General features: G+C 66.2%; 1 non-coding gene across 1 annotated transcript in view; it reads left to right on the top strand.

The window, feature by feature from the left end:
- The first annotated feature begins 9543 nt into the window (after nt 1-9543).
- LOC135766343 (18S ribosomal RNA) overlaps nt 9544-10000 on the top strand; it is a 1855-nt gene continuing 1398 nt past the window's right edge. Inside the window, exon 1 of the ribosomal RNA XR_010541549.1 lies at nt 9544-10000. This exon is cut by the window's right edge and continues 1398 nt beyond it. This is a non-coding gene — a ribosomal RNA (18S ribosomal RNA).

Consider the following 10000-nt stretch of genomic DNA (forward strand, 5'->3'; position numbering starts at 1 on the left):
GCGGCAAAGGGCTCCGGAGCTACGGCCGTGGGAATATCAAGGGGTGGTACTCCGTATCTCGGCCGGGCTTAGGGTTAGAGAGGCGCGGGTTGGCTCGTTGGATAGGTCCGCTCCGGTAGAGCAACCGACCCAAGGGACGAGTCGATCCGACCCAAGGCGCCCGAGCTACGGGCGTTTAAAGGTCAGGCGGTGGTGCCCCGTATCTCGGCCGGGCTTGGGGTTAGAGAGACGCGGGTTGGCTCGTTGGAAAGGTCCCCTCCGGTGGAGCAACCGACCCAAAGGGCGAAGTCCTGGGACTTTGTGCGCCGGAGCTACGGGCGTTTAAAGGTCAGGCGGTGGTGCCCCGTATCTCGGCCGGGCTTAGGGTTAGAGAGACGAGGGTTGGCTCGTTGGAAAGGGCCGCTCCGGTAGAGCAACCGACCCAAAGGGCGAGTCGATCCGAGCAAGGGCGTCCGAGCTGCGGCCGTGGGAAAATCCGCGGAGGGACCGCCGTATCTCGGCCGGGCTTGGGGTTAGGGAGAAGCGGGTAGGCTCGTTCGAAAGGTCCCCTCGGGTGGAGCAACCGACCCAAAGGGCGAGTCGATCCGAGCAAAGGCGCCCGAGTTACGGCCGTTTAAAGGTCAGGCGGTGGTACCCCGTATCTCGGCCGGGCTTAGGGTTAGAGAGACGAGGGTTGGCTCGTTGGAAAGGTCCCCTCCGGTGGAGCAACCGACCCAAAGGGCGAAGTCCTGGGACTTTGTGCGCCGGAGCTACGGGCGTTTAAAGGTCAGGCGGTGGTGCCCCGTATCTCGGCCGGGCTTAGGGTTAGAGAGACGAGGGTTGGCTCGTTGGAAAGGGCCGCTCCGGTAGAGCAACCGACCCAAAGGGCGAGTCGATCCGAGCAAGGGCGTCCGAGCTGCGGCCGTGGGAAAATCCGCGGAGGGACCGCCGTATCTCGGCCGGGCTTGGGGTTAGGGAGAAGCGGGTAGGCTCGTTCGAAAGGTCCCCTCGGGTAGAGCAACCGACCCAAAGGGCGAGTCGATCCGAGCAAATGCGCCCGAGTTACGGCCGTTTAAAGGTCAGGCGGTGGTACCCCGTATCTCGGCCGGGCTTAGGGTTAGAGAGACGAGGGTTGGCTCGTTGGAAAGGTCCCCTCGGGTGGAGCAACCGACCCAAAGGGCGAGTCGATCCGAGCAAATGCGCCCGAGTTACGGCCGTTTAAAGGTCAGGCGGTGGTACCCCGTATCTCGGCCGGGCTTAGGGTTAGAGAGACGAGGGTTGGCTCGTTGGAAAGGTCCCCTCGGGTGGAGCAACCGACCCAAAGGGCGAGTCGATCCGAGCAAAGGCGCCCGAGTTACGGCCGTTTAAAGGTCAGGCGGTGGTACCCCGTATCTCGGCCGGGCTTAGGGTTAGAGAGACGAGGGTTGGCTCGTTGGATAGGGCCGCTCCGGTAGAGCAACCGACCCAAAGGGCGAGTCGATCCGAGCAAAGGCGCCCGAGTTACGGCCGTTTAAAGGTCAGGCGGTGGTACCCCGTATCTCGGCCGGGCTTGGGGTTAGAGAGACGAGGGTTGGCTCGTTGGAAAGGTCCGCTCGGGTAGAGCAACCGACCCAAAGGGCGAGTTCATCCGAGCAAAGGCGCCCGAGCTGCGGCCGTGGGAAAATCCGCGGAGGGACCGCCGTATCTCGGCCGGGCTTAGGGTTAGAGAGACGAGGGTTGGCTCGTTGGATAGGGCCGCTCCGGTAGAGCAACCGACCCAAAGGGCGAGTCGATCCGAGCAAAGGCGCCCGAGCTGCGGCCGTGGGAAAATCCGCGGAGGGACCGCCGTATCTCGGCCGGGCTTAGGGTTAGAGAGAAGCGGGTTGGCTCGTTGGATAGGGCCGCTCCGGTAGAGCAACCGACCCGAAGGGCGAGTCGATCCGAGCAAGGGCGCCCGAGCTGCGGCCGTGGGAAAATCCGGGGAGGGACCGCCGTATCTCGGCCGGGGAAAGGGCTAGAGGCTCGCGGGTAGGCTCGTTCGAAAGGTCCCCTCGCGTGGAGCGACCGACCCAAAGGGCGAGTCGATCCGAGCAAAGGCGCCCGTGCTGCGGCCGTGGGAAAATCCGGGGAGGGACCGCCGTATCTCGGCCGGGGAAAGGGCTAGAGGCTCGCGGGTAGGCTCGTTCGAAAGCCCCCCTCCGGCATAGCGACCGACCCGAAGGGCGAAGGCCCCGGACCCGAGGCGCCCGAGAAACGGCCGTGGGAAAATCCGGGCACAGACCGCCGTATCTCGGCCGGGGAAAGGGCTAGAGGCTCGCGGGTAGGCTCGTTCGAAAGCTCCCCTCCGGCATAGCGACCGACCCGAAGGGCGAAGGCCCCGGACCCGAGGCGCCCGAGAAACGGCCGTGGGAAAATCCGGGGAGGGACCGCCGTATCTCGGCCGGGGAAAGGGCTAGAGGCTCGCGGGTAGGCTCGTTCGAAAGCCCCCCTCCGGCATAGCGACCGACCCGAAGGGCGAAGGCCCCGGACCCGAGGCGCCCGAGAAACGGCCGTGGGAAAATCCGGGCACAGACCGCCGTATCTCGGCCGGGGAAAGGGCTAGAGGCTCGCGGGTAGGCTCGTTCGAAAGCTCCCCTCCGGCATAGCGACCGACCCGAAGGGCGAAGGCCCCGGACCCGAGGCGCCCGAGAAACGGCCGTGGGAAAATCCGGGGAGGGACCGCCGTATCTCGGCCGGGGAAAGGGCTAGAGGCTCGCGGGTAGGCTCGTTCGAAAGCCCCCCTCCGGCATAGCGACCGACCCGAAGGGCGAAGGCCCCGGACCCGAGGCGCCCGAGAAACGGCCGTGGGAAAATCCGGGCACAGACCGCCGTATCTCGGCCGGGGAAAGGGCTAGAGGCTCGCGGGTAGGCTCGTTCGAAAGCTCCCCTCCGGCATAGCGACCGACCCGAAGGGCGAAGGCCCCGGACCCGAGGCGCCCGAGAAACGGCCGTGGGAAAATCCGGGCACAGACCGCCGTATCTCGGCCGGGGAAGGGGCTAGAGGCTCGCGGGTAGGCTCGTTCGAAAGGCCCCCTCCGGCGGAGCGACCGACCCAAAGGGCGAAGGCCCCGGACCCGAGGCGCCCGAGATACGGCCGCGGGAATTTCCGCGAGCTTCGACCGGACGTATCTCCGGCGGGCGGGGTCGCACGGACCCGAGGCCGGGCTCGTCGGAAAGCCCCGGGACGGACCTTTCGAACGAGACCGGCCGCGCGTCCGGGCGACCTCCGAGGCGGACGCTAGGGGCGCCGGAGCCCCGGACGATGCGAAAATTCCGCGACCACCCGCCCGTATCTCGGCCCGGGAAAGGGCCAGAGACTCGAGGGAGGGCTCGTTCGAAAGCTCCCCTCCGGCATAGCGACCGACCCGAAGGGCGAAGGCCCCGGACCCGAGGCGCCCGAGAAACGGCCGTGGGAAAATCCCGCGGGGGTAGGCCGTATCTCGGCCCCGGAAAGGGCTAGCGACGCGCGGGTGGGCTCGTTCGAAAGGCCCCCCGCGGAGGAGCCACCCACCCGAAGGGCGAAGGCCCCGGACCCGGGGCGCCGGAGCAGCGCGGTAACGAAATTCGAATTTTCGACCGGAAGTATCTCGGGCCCCCGGGGTCGCACGGACCCGCGGCCGGTCTCGTCGGAAAGCCCCGGGCGAGACCTTTCCGACGAGCCCGGCCCCGAGTCCGTAGGACCTTCCCCGGCCGAGATACGGCGCCCGGCAGTTCATTGGCCGATATCTCGGAAACGGGGCGTCGTAGACGCTCCGTGGTATTGGTGACCTTGACGATGCCGGGTCAGACGAGTCGGCCGCGGGCACGGGCCCGGGGGCGCCGGCCGCCAGAGTCGGGTGGCTCGCGCACTTCCAGGCGGGCCGCTCGCGCACCTCCAGGCACCCCGACCCACTCGCCGAGGCCGACCGAGGTGCGCCGTCCCGGCCGCGGACCGGTCGGGGTCCCCTCTCGAAAGGGCAGTAGTGTGAACAGGTGCCATCGGGTATATAGGGGAAGGGGTCCTCTCGAACCAGGCCTTCGAACCCGCGCGAGCCTAGCCCGGCAAGGCTCACCCTCCCCGGCCACGGGTTCGGCCTCCGTCCCCCTGGAGGTCCGGCACCTCCAGGGTCCCCGACCCTGCCTCCCCTGCCCGAGGGGAGGCCTCCGAGGCGGGCCTGACAGGGCGGCCCTCCCTCCTGGAAGTCCGGTTCCTCCAGGGTCCCCGACCCTGCCTCCCCTGCCCGAGGGGAGGCCTCCGAGGCGGGCCTGACAGGGCGGCCCTCCCTCCTGGAAGTCCGGTTCCTCCAGGGCACACGTCCCTACCTCCGTAGCCCAGAGAGGTGACTCCGAGGCGGGCCTGACAGGGCGGCCCTCCCTCCTGGAAGTCTGGTTCCTCCAGGGCACACGTCCCCACCTCCGTAGCCCAGATGGGTGACTCGATAGCGGGCCTGACAGGGCGGCCCTCCCTCCTGGAAGTCCGGTTCCTCCAGGGCACACGTCCCTGCCTCCTTAGCCCAGAGAGGTGACTCCGAGGCGGGCCTGACAGGGCGGCCCTCCCTCCTGGAAGTCTGGTTCCTCCGGGGCACCCGTCCCTACCTCCGTAGCCCAGATGGGTGACTCGAAAGCGGGCCTGACAGGGCGGCCCTCCCTCCTGGAAGTCCGGTTCCTCCAGGGCACACGTCCCTGCCTCCTTAGCCCAGAGAGGTGACTCCGAGGCGGGCCTGACAGGGCGGCCCTCCCTCCTGGAAGTCTGGTTCCTCCGGGGCACACGTCCCTACCTCCGTAGCCCAGATGGGTGACTCGAAAGCGGGCCTGACAGGGCGGCCCTCCCTCCTGGAAGTCCGGTTCCTCCAGGGCACACGTCCCTGCCTCCTTAGCCCAGAGAGGTGACTCCGAGGCGGGCCTGACAGGGCGGCCCTCCCTCCTGGAAGTCTGGTTCCTCCAGGGCACACGTCCCTACCTCCGTAGCCCAGATGGGTGACTCGAAAGCGGGCCTGACAGGGCGGCCCTCCCTCCTGGAAGTCCGGTTCATCCAGGGCACACGTCCCTGCCTCCTTAGCCCAGAGAGGTGACTCCGAGGCGGGCCTGACAGGGCGGCCCTCCCTCCTGGAAGTCTGGTTCCTCCAGGGCACACGTCCCTACCTCCGTAGCCCAGATGGGTGACTCGAAAGCGGGCCTGACAGGGCGGCCCTCCCTCCTGGAAGTCCGGTTCATCCAGGGCACACGTCCCTGCCTCCTTAGCCCAGAGAGGTGACTCCGAGGCGGGCCTGACAGGGCGGCCCTCCCTCCTGGAAGTCTGGTTCCTCCAGGGCACACGTCCCTGCCTCCTTAGCCCAGAGAGGTGACTCCGAGGCGGGCCTGACAGGGCGGCCCTCCCTCCTGGAAGTCTGGTTCCTCCAGGGCACACGTCCCTACCTCCGTAGCCCGGATGGGTGACTCGAAAGCGGGCCTGACAGGGCGGCCCTCCCTCCTGGAAGTCCGGTTCATCCAGGGCACACGTCCCTACCTCCGTAGCCCAGATGGGTGACTCGAAAGCGGGCCTGACAGGGCGGCCCTCCCTCCTGGAAGTCTGGTTCCTCCAGGGCACACGTCCCTGCCTCCTTAGCCCAGAGAGGTGACTCCGAGGCGGGCCTGACAGGGCGGCCCTCCCTCCTGGAAGTCTGGTTCCTCCAGGGCACACGTCCCTGCCTCCTTAGCCCAGAGAGGTGACTCCGAGGCGGGCCTGACAGGGCGGCCCTCCCTCCTGGAAGTCTGGTTCCTCCAGGGCACCCGTCCCCACCTCCGTAGCCCAGATGGGTGACTCGAAAGCGGGCCTGACAGGGCGGCCCTCCCTCCTGGAAGTCTGGTTCCTCCAGGGCACACGTCCCTGCCTCCTTAGCCCAGAGAGGTGACTCCGAGGCGGGCCTGACAGGGCGGCCCTCCCTCCTGGAAGTCTGGTTCCTCCAGGGCACCCGTCCCCACCTCCGTAGCCCAGATGGGTGACTCGAAAGCGGGCCTGACAGGGCGGCCCTCCCTCCTGGAAGTCTGGTTCCTCCAGGGCACACGTCCCTGCCTCCTTAGCCCAGAGAGGTGACTCCGAGGCGGGCCTGACAGGGCGGCCCTCCCTCCTGGAAGTCCGGTTCCTCCGGGGCACACGTCCCTACCTCCGTAGCCCAGATGGGTGACTCGAAAGCGGGCCTGACAGGGCGGCCCTCCCTCCTGGAAGTCTGGTTCCTCCAGGGCACCCGTCCCTACCTCCGTAGCCCAGATGGGTGACTCGAAAGCGGGCCTGACAGGGCGGCCCTCCCTCCTGGAAGTCTGGTTCCTCCAGGGCACCCGTCCCTACCTCCGTAGCCCAGATGGGTGACTCGAAAGCGGGCCTGACAGGGCGGCCCTCCCTCCTGGAAGTCTGGTTCTTCCAGGGCACACGTCCCTACCTCCGTAGCCCAGATGGGTGACTCGAAAGCGGACGCGGGAGGGTGTACGTGGCGCACCCCCAGGCCGAAGAGAGGTCTCGTGAGCGGACGCGAGGGTGTACGACAGAAGGCCTGGAAGTCTCTGACTTCCAGGGTCACCGACCCTACCTCATGAGCCCGAAGAGGTGACTCGAATGCGGACGCGGGGGTGTACGTGGCGCACCCCCAGGCCGAAGAGAGGTCTCGTGAGCGGACACGAGAAGTACGACAGAGGGCCTGGAAGCAAAAGCGGGTGACTCGTGCACTTCCAGAAAAGGCAAAAGCGGGTGACTCGTGCACTTCCATAAAGCCGAAACGAGGTCTCGTGAGCGGACACGAGAAGTACGACAGAGGGCCTGGAGGTAAAAGCGGGTGACTCGTGCACTTCCAGGGTCTCCGACCTTACGGCGCCTTCCGACGCGGGCGCCTCCTCCCGGACGAGCCACGGGAAGGGCCCCTTCTCTCAAGGGGCGGTCGTTTGAACAGGTGCCATCGGGTATATAGGGATGGGTTGCTTCGAAAGTGGACCTCCAGCGTCCTCCCTCCCTGCGGCAGATCCCAAGAAAGGTCTGTGCGCGTCGGTGTGCGATGAACGAAAAACCGTTAAAAGAACTGGAACGGTTGGAACGGACGAAGGGCGTCTGATGTGAGGCAGCGCCCCGGGCGAGTGTCGAAAGACGGGTAACCCATATCCGCATGCCGCCTAGGCGGAAAGATCCGGCCTGGATCATATCAAGGCTAATGCCTAAAAACTAAAGCTACCTTGGGTGATGGAACTCGGCTACGGCCGCAAAACGATCCGCCCTGGATCATCAAGGCTAATGCCTAAAAACTAAAGCTACCTTGGGTGATGGAACTCGGCTACGGCCGCAAAACGATCCGCCCTGGATCAAGGCTACGGCCTAAAAACGGCAAAAAAAGATCCAAAAGTCCCTGGATCAAGGCGCTTCGGCTTAAAACCTGTGAAAAGATCCGCCCTGGATCAAGGCTACGGCCTTAAAGCTGCTCAAAAGATCCGCCCTGGATCAAGGCTACGGCCTTAAAACTGCTAAAAAGATCCTAAAGTCTCTGGATCTAGGCTACGGCCTCAAAGACACACGTGTTGTGAGATAAGATCCGCCCTGGATCTCCAGGCTACGGCCTCAAAGGTTCGACCCGACCATATATGCTCAGACACGGGCGAACACAAAAGCGTAACAACCCATGTTGGAACCGTCGAAGGATCTCGGCGTCGGCCGTAAAACGGAAACCCCCCGGTCGTCGGTACGCGTGTGGCGGTCGAGGGCCCCCGGCCGCCGGTCGGGCGGGCGCGTGGATAGGTCTCCCGAGCGGTCAAGGAGTCCCGGAAGCCGGTCGGGCGAGCGGCCGGCCCCGGGGCACCCTACCCTCTCGGGCGCACCGACCCCACGCGTTTCGTCTCGGTCGGCGTCCGGGGTTCCGAGACACCCTTATGTATCTGTGTGACAGACGGAGTGGCACACCGTCTGCGGCGGGACAGGGCCGCCGACCGCGATGGAAGTCGAGTGAGGCGGCTTCCGGGGTCCAAGACCCTACAGACAGACGGAGTGGCGACCCGTCTGCGGCGGGCCAGGGCCGCCGACCGCGATGGAAGTCGAGTGGGGCGGCTTCCAGGGTCCAAGACCCTACAGACAGACGGAGTGGCGACCCGTCTGCGGCGGGCCAGGGCCGCCGACCGCGATGGAAGTCGAGTGGGGCGGCTTCCAGGGTCCAAGACCCTACAGACAGACGGAGTGGTGACCCGTCTGCGGCGGGACAGGGCCGCCGACCGTTACGGAAGTCGAGGGGGACGGCTTCCAGGGTCCAAGACCCTATCTGTGTGACAGACGAAGGTGCATCGTCTGGGGCGGGACAGGGCCGCCGACCGCTATGGAAGTCGAGTCGGGTGGCTCGTGCACTTCCAGGGTCCAAGACCCTCTCTTCGTGACCGACGAAGGTGCTCTGTCTGGGGCGGTACGGGGCCGCCGACCGCTATGGAAGTCGAGTCGGGTGGCTCGTGCACTTCCAGGGTCCAAGACCAACGCGTTTGACCGACGAAGGTGCCCCGTCCCCGGGCACGGACGGGGACGGGCCCGGCCTCCGGGCCGCCGTGGAAGTCGAGTCGGGTGGCTCTCGCACTTCCAGGGTCCTCGACCCTATCTGTCTGACCGACGAAGGCGCTTCGTCTCGGGCGGGCCAGGGCCGCCAGCCGCTATGGAAGCCGAGTCGGGTGGCTCGTGCGCTTCCAGGGTCCACGACCCTGCCTTCGTGACCGACGAAGGCGCTCTGTCTGGGGCGGTACAGAGCCGGGCCCCGTCCAGCAGGGGACGGTGGCCCGAACAGGTGCCATCGGGTATATAGGGAAGAGCACCTCGCTGACTCTCCAAGGTGATAGGCTACCGGATCCCAGGACCTCTCGAGCCCAGCGAGAGGCCTCTCGAGCGGACACAAATGCCTCGAAAAAGTCCCTCTGCACTGAGGTAGTGACGATTCTTATTACGAATGGTAAATCATCCAAGGAAGGGACGAACCCGGCTGGCCTCGGCCGTTAAACGAGCCGGCTTCGTTCGGCCGCTAAACGAACCGGCGTCGTTCGGCCGCAAAACGAACCGGCGTCGGCCGCTAAACGAAACCCCGGGCGGGACAGGGCCGCCCACGTCTCAGCCTTAATGACCCGTTACGGGGTGACGCCCGGATACGCTTTGTGTGTCATGGCCCTGAGATTCTGGAAATCGAACTGCGCCTGGGGCAGGCCTCCGCCCGGCCGACGTTAGCGCGTCGGCCGCCATGGGCGGTCGGTTCCTCCCCGACCCGGCGCTCTCGCCTCCAGGGGGGCTCTCCGGAGCCCGCCCGACCCTTTCCGCGGGAGACTCAGACGGTCCGTCAGACGCGAAGGTCCGCCACCGGCGGCCGGCGAGGGCCTCGGCGACCGAGGGCGGAGACGCCCCCGGCCCGTCGCGGCCACCCGGCCCCGCGAAACGCACCTTTCCTCGGTTACGGCCCACCCGGCCGCCCCTCAGCCTACGAGAGGGGAGAGCCACACGAGAGTGGCCCCGGTCCCACTCCCCCCGGGGGGTGGAAACCGGGACCCGCGCCGCGTGAACCCCGGGTCAGAGCGAGGCTCTCCTACGGCTACTACCTGGTTGATCCTGCCAGTAACATATGCTTGTCTCAAAGATTAAGCCATGCAGGTCTAAGTGCACACGGCCGGTACAGTGAAACTGCGAATGGCTCATTAAATCAGTTATGGTTCCTTTGATCGCTCCACCCGTACTTGGATAACTGTGGCAATTCCAGAGCTAATACATGCAAACGAGCGCCGACCCGGCCCGCGAGGGCCGGGGACGCGTGCATTTATCAGACCCAAAACCCATCCGGGACGCGTCTCCGGGCGCGCCCCGGCCGCTTTGGTGACTCAGGATAACCTCGAGCCGATCGCGCGCCCCCGCGGCGGCGACGACTCATTCGAATGTCTGCCCTATCAACTTTCGATGGTACTTTAGGCGCCTACCATGGTGACCACGGGTGACGGGGAATCAGGGTTCGATTCCGGAGAGGGAGCCTGAGAAACGGCTACCACATCCAAGGAAGGC

This window comes from Paramisgurnus dabryanus, unplaced genomic scaffold (assembly GCF_030506205.2).
Source record: "Paramisgurnus dabryanus unplaced genomic scaffold, PD_genome_1.1 h2tg000340l_1_22407__unclustered, whole genome shotgun sequence".
Lineage (NCBI taxonomy): Eukaryota > Metazoa > Chordata > Actinopteri > Cypriniformes > Cobitidae > Paramisgurnus > Paramisgurnus dabryanus.